The sequence below is a fragment of the Amblyomma americanum genome, chromosome 4 (genome assembly GCF_052857255.1).
Source record: "Amblyomma americanum isolate KBUSLIRL-KWMA chromosome 4, ASM5285725v1, whole genome shotgun sequence".
NCBI lineage: Eukaryota > Metazoa > Arthropoda > Arachnida > Ixodida > Ixodidae > Amblyomma > Amblyomma americanum.
In genome coordinates this window covers 128,517,985-128,531,343 of record NC_135500.1, presented here as the reverse complement: position 1 = coordinate 128,531,343, position 13,359 = coordinate 128,517,985, and the positions used below count along the sequence as shown (strand labels likewise).

Sequence of the window (13,359 nt, the reverse complement as noted above, 5' to 3'; positions counted from 1 at the left end):
CCTTTATCCCTTCCCTTACGGCGCGGTTCAGGTGTCCGCCGAGATGTGAGACAGATACTGCGCCATTTTCTTTCTCCAAAAACCGACTTTCATTTTTTTACTTTTCATTTAAATCTGCATAACACAAAATGCATATCTGTCACCAATGCTAAAAAATGTCACGTGTCACGTTGTGCGCACTGCAAGGTGTCTCCCCTGTGCTCCGTGATCAGCGCAAACGTGTGGCTCCTGCGTGAAGACACGTTCCAGTCGCTGCAGCGTTGGTGACCACGTGGGCTCACTGCTCCACCAATAGCGGGCAAGCAGTCTCCCAGGTTCTGCGTCAGCGTTTGCTAGTTGACAGACAGACAGACAGACAGACGTCACAATTCCTTGCGCTCGGATTACACGTCACTCGGTGCCGATTTATGTGGGGGCGGAAATTCCGCAGCAGGCTAATACTAAAAGCAAGTAAAGGAAGTTCCTCTCGAAGTGTTATCTGAAAATTGCTGGGTAAAACAATCGCGCTGTCTTTGAAACTTCGTGGACCCATTAAAATAATGCCGAAAATTGCCGAAAAACGATTTCAATAGCGTATTTTATCTAAATTGTTTTGTGACACTACTGCGCATTATTTACAGTTTGTATGTACCACATAATGTATGCAAATTGTAACTTCTAAGTTTTAGCCCGCCGCGGTGGCTCAGTGGTTAGGGCGCTCGACTACTGATCCGGAGTTCCCGGGTTCGAACCCGACCGGGGCGGCTGCGTTTTTATGGAGGAAAAACGCTAAGGCGCCCGTGTGCTGTGCGATGTCAGTGCACGTTAAAGATCCCCAGGTGGTCGAAATTATTCCGGAGCCCTCCACTACGGCACCTCCTTCTTGCTTTCTTCTTTCACTCCCTTCCTTATCCCTTCCCTTACGGCGCGGTTCAGGAGTCCAAGGATTTATGAGACAGATACTGCGCCATTTCCTTCCCCGAAAAGAACCAATTATATATAAGTTTTAGCCCGTCGAAGCGACATATGGGTTATGTGGGACGCCGCATGCAGTGGCGCACTCCAGATTAATTTAGACCACCCGGAGTTATTTAACATGGCCTAACATACACACAAGTATAAGAACGGGATTATACAGGGCAGGAGCAAAGTTTTTCTCAACAGATGGCACACTTTTTATTTCGCCAAAAGTGAGCTTTCCGTGCTCATAACCAAATAGCCGTCAGAGGCACTCGCATGCATGGCACTGCAACACGCGCGCACGTGTCGTGTCAATTCCCGAGGAGGAAGTGTACTGTCACTACACGCATGCAGACAAGACAAAAGGACTCGATGTGACGTCACCGTTAACGCTGACGACACTAGCTATTCGCAAGCGCAGGCTGAGACAATAGACGCGTTCCCTTGCTACGTTTCACAACAGGCACACTGAAACTGCTGTTTCGCAGCAAAACAATATTCGTCATCTATTCCTGTGAGCACTTCTTTAACGGCTTTCGCTGTTCAGGCCACGTCACACGTGCTACGCTGTACCTGCATGCACCGTAATTTCAGGTATACGTACTGTCCGCATCCGAGCTACAGTCCACTGCTCAGTTTTGGGGAAAAAGAAATATGCTAATTGTCCGCACTCGATGGATAGTCCGCAGGGGCCAGGTGTGCACTCCCATATGCAGCAAGTTTTTCCTCGAGCTGTGCTGAGCATCGCGCCCTATATATGTGTTCGTGCTTTTTTTTTTCGTGGATGCAGTTCTCCTATATGCTCGACGGAAGAAGCCATCGTTCTCACACTGTTACCGTCCATGTCAAAAGTATGTATGCTGCGGCACAGTTGGACAGCAACTTATTCCCGCACTCAACAGCTATTAGTTTGGAGGATGCGCTGAACGCTCTTTTCGGTGGCACCGGACGAGAACGTGTTGTGCTTCTTGGAACCTGCACTGACTGCACTGTCTTTATGCCGCGAGGACAAATAACTGGATGAGACACTAAAGCTCCACTTGAAGGTTATGACGCGGTAGCTTAATGGGTTAATGCCCATATACGTAGAATTGGTCATTCTCTGCATAACAAGCATCGATCCTTGGGTGGGTCCTCATACCACTCCTGGCGCGGTGGTGCAGCCGCTCAGCGATGCGCCATTGCCCTGCGATGGCAGGCGTTGCCGCCGGTGGTGCTTGTGCGACACGGGTTGTTCTTGCCCAGCAACCTTTAGCGAGAAATCATTAATTTAACTGCCACCTGCCACGGTGAGCAGATTGATCGCAATGCGGTGGGCAGGTTGTGATGACGCCGCAAGGTTACGCGACCTAGGTGGCCTACATGCATGAGGAAAAAAAAATGTCAGTCGATTTGGGTAATTAGACCAAATGCGGGTATGTGCGCTATCATGATGTCAATTGTCGGTAGGAGCTAGGACCTACTAGGTGGTGCCAGGCTATCACCTAATTACCACCTCAACTTCCGTTTGGCTACTGTTCAAGCAACATTCCAATCACGTTCTCCTCCTAACCGCTACTGCTCATTCCACTTAGCTCGGTGCCGCCTAATTAGCGGCCCAGGTTCTCGCCTGGTTTCCACCGGCTATACCTTGGCAAGTAAGCCATCGGGTGGGCAGGTGAGCAGTAATACAGTGGCACAAAGGCTGGTGCTATGTTAGGTGTTGCCTTTGGTGGAGCTTGGGTTGCTTGGGTTTGGATTTGACCCTGGTTGCTCTTTCCGAGCAGCCTGTCACGATTAATAGGACTTCCGCCTGACACGGTGGGCAAGTCAGCAGCCTGCCACAAAACCGGCTTCAGACTGACTGACTGAGCCCCGCCGCGGTGGCTCAGTGGTTAGGGCGCTCGACTACTGATCCGGAGTTCCCGGGTTCGAACCCGACCGCGGCGGCTGCGTTTCTATGGAGGAAAAACGCTAATGCGCCCGTGTGCTGTGCGATGTCAGTGCACGTTAAAGATCCCCAGGTTGTCGAAATTATTCCGGAGCCCTCCACTACGGTCCTATTTGTTCCTCTCTTCTTTCACTCCCTCCTTCATCCCTTCCCTTACGGCGCGGTTCAGGTGTCCAACGATATATGAGACAGATACTGCGCCATTTCCCTTCCACCAAGAACCAATTTTTATTATTATTACTGACTGACTGACAGACAGACAGGAGCAGCACCTCTCCGGCGGTATCCGTATCGAAGCAGTCTCAGGTTCCATGGGCAGCACCCGAGACGCGTCACAAATTTCAAGGGCATGCGTATAGTTGCGCAGCGAGCGAAAACCTGGCTAAAAGCTACCGCTGCCTTAAGAGGGCGTCTTGCCCATGATGCTTTCCATTATATTTTTTATGACTAGACTTCAAAAACGTCACGTGATGCTCCCTCCTAATTTTAGTGTGCTAGCACTTATAGTGGCCATTCCCGCATTCGGGCTTTGTGTGTTTGTCATTGTTTCTCTAAAGCCGGTTTTGTGGCAGGCTGCTCACCTGCCCATCGGGTGGCGGGTAACCTGCACACCGTGTAAGGCAGCAGCCCATTATATAATCGTGAGAGGCTGCTCGGGAAGCGCAACCTGGGTCGCAACCCAACCCAAGCAACCCGAGTCCCACCAATCGCAACACTTGCCTTGTGCCACTGCGCCACCGCTCACCTGGCCACCGCGTGGCTTACTTGCCAAGGTGTAGCCGGTGGTAGCCAGGGGAGAGAACCTGGGGCGCTAATTAGACGGCACCGCCCCTAAGCGCACCGAGATAGGCGGAATGAGCAGCAGCGGTTAGGGGAACGTGATTCGAATGACGCTTGCACAGTATATATAAATGGAAGAAGTTGCGGTGGCAATTAGGTGGTAGTCTGCTAACACCTAGTATACTAGGTGTTAGCTAGCTACGAACTAGTTCGTAGCTCCAACCAGCAATTGACGTCATGCTAGTGCACACATCCGCATTTGGCCTAATTAGCCAAATCAACTGACATTTTTTTCCCTCCATGCCTTCCTGCCTCCTAGGTTGTTTCCCTGGGCATTTTTCGTGGATTTTTCGCCCACGGTCAACGACGCCGACGACGAAGTTTTTCTCCGACGCGAGCTCCTTAACGCTATCGCGTTAAAACACAAAAACACCTAACAGCAGAGAGCGATGGCCACTGTGATGCTCATGCGTTGTGAAAGTAAGTTTTCGATGATATGTCCACTTGCTTTATTACATAATGTTTTTCTTCATCGGGCACAGGGCCAACAAGCACCGATAAAACTAGTCAGCCAGGCGATGGGAACCGAAAGAAAGCGCAAGTATCACAAAACGTTGTCATTGAATAACATTGTGCATTTCATGCTGTATTCAGCAATATTGAAAAAAAAAATGCTGTAAGGTCCGCAAAGCGCAGAATTTACAGCCAGCGGAAAACTGACATAGGGCGCTCGACTACTGATCCGGAGTTCCCGGGTTCGAACCCGACCGCGGCGGCTACGTTTTTATGGAGGAAAGACGCCAAGGCGCCCGTGTGCTGTGCGATGTCAGTGCACGTTAAAGATCCCCAGGTGGTCGAAATTATTCCGGAGCCCTCCACTACGGCACCCCTTTCTTCCTTTCTTCTTTCACTCCCTCCTTATCCCTTCCCTTACGGCGCGGTTCAGGTGTCCAACGATATATGAGACAGATACTGCGCCATTTCCTTTCCCTAAAAACCAATTATTATTATATTAAACTGACAATTGGTTTTTGAGGAAAGGAAATGGCGCAGTAACTTTCCCACAGAGGCGCCGTAGTGAAGGGCTCCTCAATAATTTCGACCATGCATCTGGGTATTTTTAACGTGCACCGACATTGCACAGCACACGGGCGGACTGCATAGCGGATATTACGGTATAGTATACTGCATGTAGGCGCAAAGCGAGCAGTGTAATTTCTGTGTTAATTTTTACTTGGTCTACCCGCCACCAAACGGTCGAATTTGTAGGGACAAGACTGGAAAGCGGTTAGCGAAGGTAATTGCGCTGGAACGTGATTACGGTTTTAATTAGAATAATAATAATTGGTTTTGAGGGAAAGGAAATGGCGCAGTATCTGTCTGTCTCATATATCGTTGGACACCCGAACCGCACCGTAAGGGAAGGGATAAAGGAGGGAGTGAAATAAGAAAGGAAGAGGTGCCATAGTGGAGGGCTCCGGAATAATTTCGACCACCTGGAAATCTTTAACGTGCACTGACATCGCACAGCACACCGATGCCTTAGCGTTTCGCCTCCATAAAAACGCAGCCGCCGTGGTCGGGTTCGAACCCGGGAACTCCGGATCAGTAGTCGAGCGCCTTAACCACTGAGCCACCGCGGCGGGTTTAATTAGAACCACAAAATCCACAACGGCACAAGATATATGCAGCTCCGACACAGCCACACGTAGGGTGGCGGGGCTGCACAATGTTTTTAAGAGTACGTGACCATATAGCAACGTTTTACAAACATGGTGTGGCGGTAAACGAACTCGATGTTGCCTGCAAGGAAGATTGGATGTACAGCCTGTCAAAAGTTTAATTAGAGCCCAGAGGGGTTTGCTTAGGGCTACGGCAGCATCCGTGGCACTCCTTACCTTTGGAGAGAGGAGGACCACAGTTCCTGTAACGTTTAAAGGATTTCGAACGCTGCTGCCGCACGCGGGTCAGGAGCGCGATGGCGTGGTTCAGTAGCAAACCTCCTGGGGCTCTTAAACTTTTGACCAAGGCTGTACACGCATAGCCAGATTAATACGAAGCACGCTTCTGCGTTTTAACTTTTCTCGCGCATTGCGTAGAGGAAATGTGAAGCTTCCTGGCATTTATAAGCGACAGCATTGCCGGCATTTGCCGACATATAAAATACCACCCAAGTTTCGCTAGGTATAAGGCGATAGCGCTAGGAGTGTTATCTTCGAAACCCGCTCTTTATCACTAAGGCTGCAAGTGTTTTAACTCATTCGAGAGAACCAAACTACCCAATTTTGGCAAGCTAAGCGTTCACAAGACCAAGATATAGAGTTTCATCACAGGCGAACGAAGGCGGAAGGAATTTAGCCCAAGTCCACCCTCTCTAGTTCTGATGGAAAAACACAGGTAGATTTCGCAGAATGGGTCTGCACACAAGAGATAACTGAGGACAAACGTGTCTTACCTGATGTCATTGTAGGTTGCACAAACAGAAAACAGCTTTTCGATCACACGATGCATGCTGGTTACACATGACGCGAAGTATGCGAAACATCGCGGTAACAACAGTCTGCAATCAAATTCGGACAAGCCAGCAGCTCGGCACTGGATTTCGCACAAACTTGCACTGGGAAGGTAAGCTGGGAAGGTAACCTCGAACATTTGTGCGGAAACGTGGATTGACTCTGAAACTCCAACAGGTACAGCCACAGAAATTGACGCATTACCAGAAAGCCAATCATCAGAATAATCTCGCTCTGAAGACCGCTCATTAAAGATGCCGGCATTTACAAATTAATAGAACTACGGTAATAGACCGTTTAAAAAGGCACTGGAAGGCTGTTGAGCAAGTTAAAATCTGAAGGCAGGCGTGGAATTATTCTTGTCGTAATTGCATCATGATTATTAATGAACGTGTGCAGTGCTAGCCTATACAACAGTCCACGTCAGCAGACGACAACAGCCCGCACCTTGATTCAAAAGATCGTAATCTCACAGTCCGAGAAGTTTCTGATCAAGTGCAGATCAAGGTGCGACCGTGCCATATGAAATTCTAGCTGGACAATGTGTCGCGCAATGACCAGAAGGAGCATTTTTGTAAACATCATGGGGAGGCTTTTTCAATGCACGCGGTGATAAAAAGTTCGCGAATGTAGTACCTTTACAAGAGACGAGGCGTGGGTTATTTCTGTGAAGCTAACATGCGCATTCGTTTTCAAACCCTGTTCTCGCTGTGTTCGAAATTAGAATGCCTTACTTAATTTGCACACGTCCGGTTCAGCGGCTGGAACTCCCACGACAGAACAGCGAAAATAGCAAATTAGTTTTGAGGCCACCTACTAAAGGCTGACATAAACGCAGCATGATATATGCATTCGGAGACGGTTCGCTTTTGGACCGTTCCGAATGCAGAAACGGCGACCACGGTTATTTGCTTTATTGGCACAAGAGCAGCTTCGAAAAAGAGTACACCAATAATAATAATAATAATAATAATAATAATAATAATAATAATAATAATAATAATAATAATAATAATAATAATTGGTTCTGGGGAAAAGAAATGGTGCAGTATCTTCCATATATCGGCGGACACCTGAACCGCGCCGTAAGGAAAGGGATAAAGGAGGGAGTGAAAGAAGAAAGGAAGAGAAAGGCGCCGTAGTGGAGAGCTCCGGGATAATTTCGACTACTTGGGGATCTTTAACGTGCACTGACATCGCACAGCACACGGGCGCCTTAGCATTTTGCCTCCATAAAAACGCAGCCGCCGCGGTCGGGTTCGAACCCGGGAAATCCGGATCAGTAGCCGAGTGCCCTAACCACTGCGCCACCGCGGCGGGTACGAGTATGCCAGAACAGTACATAAGCGCCATAAATCGTGCAGCTCGGTTCATCACTTCATGTTACTCAAGAGAAGCCAGTGTCACCGCCCTCAAGCAGTCCCTCCGTCTCTCAACACTGGAATCACGCCGCGTCGTTTCCCGCCTATGCTTACTACATACATTTTATCATAACACAAGATCACGGCACGCTCTATTAACCGCCCCACTACGAACGTCCTCCCGGCTTAGTCACGGTAACCCGATAGCACGCATCAGTGGCCACACGTCAGCTTACAACAACTCATTTTTCCCCAACGCAATAGCACTATGGAATTCACTGCCTAACGACATCGCTGCATGCACTGATCAAAAAACATTCCGCGAGAAAATAAGAATTCACCTCACATAAATCTTGATCACTTCTGCGCTCTTTTGTAGCGAGTATTGCTTGACATATATTTGTTAAATGATGTATCACTTGCTGGAAAACCCTGATATGACTACAACCCCTTTTATGTTTGTTTGTATGTTTGTTCTTTTTATTGTTATGCATGTTCCCATCATCGCCGTTGGAAACCAATATGCCCCCCCCCCCCCTTATGTAATGCCTTCGGGCCTTTAAGGGATCAATAAATGAAAAAAAAAAAAAGTTCGGAGGCCTGCCGTCGAATGGCAGTCAGGACAGCTGCTCAAGCTGAATGTCAAACAAGAAAGCGAGTGGCGGTGATTCCGTACATTCATAAAATCTCGCATAATTTGAAAAAAAAAGTTGGAAAAAGAACCGCAGTGGACGGCGTTTTTTCGGCTCCCTAGACGGTAGCAAGTTTTGTATGCGCGTCAACAACCCTGGGAAAACAATCCCTAAGTACACGAAAAAACATGAACAGAAATTTGTGGTGTCAAAAAAAAAGTTGGGTATTCGATTCCTCTCCCATATAACAGTTTTTATATCGGCCAGACGGGGCAGTGCCTAAATGACAGGATCAGGCAGCACCGCAACAATGTGATAATACAGATTCTCGTAATCTTAGTATCCACTGTCGTGGTTGCAAGTGCATCCCGCAGTTCGAAAAGTGCCTAGTTGTTGCGAGAAACAAAGATCGGCTGTGTCGAAAACTAACTGGCCACAGAGATCAATAAGCAATGTGAGTGCTCCGATATCCTTATCGGAAAAGGAATTTTGTTTCTTTAACTGTAGGGCTTACACGTCTTGCGGTGTTCCTGGTTCTTGTGTGTGCACATTGCGGTGGTTGTCATTCACCACGCTAAATGCTATCTGTTAGTTCAGCGCTCTGTTGTGTCCGTTTCTACTCTTCCCTCTGCTCTGTTCTTAGGACGTGTGCCGCTTCACGTCCACCATGCGAAACCAACTTGCCCAACAGTTCGTGCTTTCATGCTCAAGCTAGTCTACAACAGGATCATTATAGTGCAGCGGGGCAGGTTTCAAGAATTTTGTAGCCGAGGTTCAAAAAATGACTGTGGTTTAGCTCTGGTTAAACCTAACGCGATAGCTACAGCTGGCCGAGTGGAACTCGCTCAGTCGAATTGCAGTCTTTCGCCACTCCGTTTCGCTGGGCGTTCCTTCTTTATCTTTGTCCCTGGACGTGATTCACTCCCCCCCACTCGATTTCGCTGGCAGCTGCTGCGCACCACGTGACCACGTGGCGGCGCCGTCACCGCCACGCTGAAGGCTCGAAATGCTAGCGTAATGTAGCTATCGCTACAAAAATGAGCTGTACCGTCGTTAAACCGAATATTACGTGCGAAAGCGCTTCGTTTCGAATTAGCTTCACTTTTGCCTAGACATTGCCTTAGTCCTCCAAGAATTTCATTTCAACTTTTGTACCACACGAGACCTTCCCCTAGGTACACACTATCCAAGTAATTTCATCTCAAAGGATTAGGCTTCAGGGACCCGTCGGCCTTTTCAGTATTGCTAGTGAAGTAGTGCTCTCGCACTGAAAAGTGGACAAAGGTGAAACAGCCGCATGAACGGCGGCCTGCCAGCCGCGGATCCATATTGTAGTAATGATACTTCCAGCTGGATAGCTGCTTTATTGCCGAAAAATTTCAGAGCACTTCTTGCGTCGCCACGAACCATGAATCACCCGTAAATGGAGGCAACTCGGACGTACTCCCTCTGGAGCAGAACCGAAAAGAAGGGAAGTCGGTAAAGGCTATGCATTCTGAACCGCGCGAAACAGGAGCACCTATCGGAACACGATGCTGCAGCAGCAGCAGCTGCTGCTTGTCGAAAGGCGTCCTGTTTGTTGTTTCAGGTTATCTTTCCCGGCCATCTACACAACGAAGGCGCGAGTAAAAAGCGATGTTGCGTGGCGTCGAAGAGATGTGACGCTGCGGCTTGCAGAGCCGAGTCCTCTCTTGTCGTGTCCCGGAAAATAAACAAACCGCGCACAAGCGTCACTCCCCGAGTTTTGACGCAAGCGCCGGCTCAACGGACACCGCTCCCCCGAAGCGCAAGCATGCAGAGCGAATGCTTGTCAGGATAGCGCACAGTTTGCAGAACCATATCCGCTTTCCCGTACTGCTGGCATTCTTCGATATTTAAGTCCACTGCATTAGGCGGCTCAATAGGCTGTGACATATAAGCCCTTTTTTAAAAAAAAGAACTTGCTTAAGTTTCTTTAAAAGTAAAACGCATGCTCTGAGCCGGGCCAATGCGCTATTTACTCAGTCTTTCTGCAGCTGTCGTCTGCAGTTACCTGAATAAACATTGTTAGCAACAAGTTACTCCTGACGCTAGAGCTCCTCGATTGCTCTGGGGGATGTAGTGGCTTCGGACTCAAGTTCAGTTGTACTTCGCCCGCGGTGTTTCATGAATCGGTTTGCCGTGATAATGAACGCTGCTCTTCGGTACGTTTGCACTAAGGCGTTTGGCTTCAAGAACGAGTGAAAATTGTCGCTGGCGAAATGTTGCGACCGACGAACGCCACTCCACAGCAAGGTTTGCATTTCTACTCGCTGCAACAGCAACGAGGCTTCCAAACCAGTAAACTGTAGGCGATGTGAATCATGCGTAGTAATCAGGCACCTTACAGGGTAGTTACGTGTTTGGGAATCTAGCTGAACCTTGTAACCTGACGCTCGCGGGCTCTGGATTGGAACGAACAGTGCATCCGCCCGTCAGCGTGCGATGCTCGCCGAAGCCGCCCCAAGTTCAATACGGCAAACATTATTCTAAGCGTGCAGCAACGTGATGAGTACTCAGTCCTCTGGCACCATATCTGTCAGCACTACTCGCTTCCAATTTAACAAAATTTGCTATTATAAACACCCAGGTTCCACAAGCAACACTTACATGAACAAAAAAATGGGAGGAGGAATGACTGGTGAATGCTGATATTTGCAGACTGATTTAACAAGTCTGGTCATCACCCTTATCTTTATCTGCACTGTTCAGTCTATTGGTTTCTTTCTTGTACAGCACAAAAGTGGTGAAAGCTCCGTTTGCTGTCCAGAACTATTCCATCCCACAGAACCTCATTTGCACTACCAGACAGTATCTTGGCCCTTCATCCCTTCACTTTACACCCAAGCATTTCTGTCTGTGAACCTGTCTTTAGATGAGCACAATCAGTTAGATTCCAACAGCACAGCTTTGCAAACGCAGGCTTCACAGCTAACAGTAACAAAGACTTGAACATTTTTAGAACCATTGGAAGATAATACGGATGGGACGGAAAACAAAATTAGGTGTGGTTCAACTACTGCTGAACACAGAGCGAAAGCAGTGGTTTATCGGGTAAGTAGACACGGCTTGGCCTCTAACGTTGAGTGCGTTCCGCACACTGGATAGGCAATGTGCCCGCCCTGCCAGGTGGCAGTTAAATTAATGGTTGATTGCGAGAGGTTGATAACCAAAAGAACGCAGCAGCTTATTGATGCAGTGGCGCCTGTCTACCACAATGTTGTCAGCCCTAATGCGTGCAGCCCACATCTCTCTCCACACCACCACATACCTCAAAGGGCGATTGAGGCGTCCACTGCCCCAGGGAGCCAGTTTTGCGCCTTCCTTTCCTCAAAATAGGAATCTAAAGTGTTAATGCTAACACCAATGAAACACCGATGGCCTCTAGCTTCTCTAGCTTCAGTGTCATTGTGAATGCCAACACGTGCAGTGCACATATCTCACATATATCACATATATCACACATATCACACATATCTCACACATAGCTTAAAGGGGCTGCGAAACACCGCTTGAACGGATACCGATTACACTTCAGATGGATTCTTTATGTCACACAGATGCTGACTCAAAAAGAATTACGAGAACCGATGCATAGGAACGGGAGTTATTCAATGAAGAAATTTCAAAATACAAGCAAACAAAATGCTGCCCTCAACTTGGTTTTCGTGCAGCTTCCCATTCCACTCTCCCAATGACGACACTTTGAGCGACCAATCAAAACAGCCTATCTGAGCACGTGGCGGAAGTTTGCACTCCATGGTTGCCTGTTCTCTGTAACTCGTTCATGCCAAGGCTGGCAGCCCCGTTTGCATGGTTACAACGACCATGTGAACGCTCAGCTGACCCAGCGATGCTTCACCGTCACGTCGATGGCGCAGAAGGGAACACTGATCAGCGACGTTCTCTTACTTATGGATCCAAACTCGAGCGCAAGATACTGCGACGCTGTGACAGCCTGCGCAAAATATCAGATACATTTAGCATAGCGTGTACCGCTACTGCTTACCACCAACCATCGCTCGTCCCTCCTAGCGCGCTGGTTGGTCACGGCGAGCAAGGACAGCGCGCTGTTGACGGGAATGTGGCGCCACCTGGTGCCGCCGCCCGGTGATCCTCCACAAGCCGACGATGCGCACTGCCTGCTAAATGTGAAACGAGCGCATCCTTCCTTGGAACTGAAACGAACGCTTATAGAGTGTAATGGCTCGATTCCGCAAAGCCGCTCTCGGATACATAGAGAGTAGCCATTAGTGATGAGTGCTAGGTTGTAGGATGTTGACAGAGGCGCAAAGTCCTCCGATGCAAAAAGTAGCCAGAGCCTCTGGTGGTGTATTTTTGTTTTACTTTATTTACAATGCTTTTATCTAGGGCAAACAAGTTGGTTTTGTTAATGTAATATAAAATACAAAAACTTGAGAAAGCGTATCTTTAGTTAACACAATTTGCTGTATATTTACTCTTTGTCCAATCATCAAGCTCGCCCTAAGTGATGTCATATCCGCTGCTAAAAACAGACACTGTATGGTGACACCGTCAGTGCCACGAATTTCTTTTTGCGAGCTAATTAAAATATTAAAAACCGCAGTATACGCTGGACGACTGATGCTAATAGCATCACCATAACTCATTCTATGCAACCAACAGTCAAAACAATGCACTGAAAATGTGTTTCGGGGCCCCTATAAAGCGCAACTGAGGTGTCCACAGTACCAGGGGGCTAGTGATGTGCCTTTCCTTTGCTTTCGAAAAAAATTGAAGATTGGTTTTTAAAATTGGTTTTGAAGAAAGGAAATGGCGTATTAACTGTCTCACAAACATAGGTGAACACCCAAACAGCGCGTAAGGCATTTGACCTTTGGCTCACTTGAAGGTCAAAACCAGCACCACAAAATCATTACTAGGTAGGCTTTCGCTTCAAATAAGTTGGCAATGGATCTGAGGGCTCTCATAACAAGCACTATCTCAAAAATTTGAGCTATAGGCATAAAATACAAAATTGCCCAGCTTTGTATTCTGGCTGAATCCCCACAAGCACTGGGGTAAAACTCAACAGTGCTTATATGAAGCAAGTGCTGCATTCTTGGTTTCCAGAAACTGGTACTTCCGATGAAAGCAAACCAACAACATGTACAGGCCTTGCCAGACAAAAGAACAATGCACAGGTTGAAAACAAAATGCTTGGC

At 48.0% G+C, this 13,359-nt stretch overlaps 1 protein-coding gene across 1 annotated transcript in view; it reads right to left on the bottom strand.

Annotated features, from left to right (window-relative positions):
* LOC144128347 (exosome complex component MTR3-like) overlaps positions 1 to 13,359 on the bottom strand; it is a 176,951-nt gene that overhangs the window by 58,911 nt on the left and 104,681 nt on the right. The gene's annotated exons all lie outside the window — the stretch shown is intronic.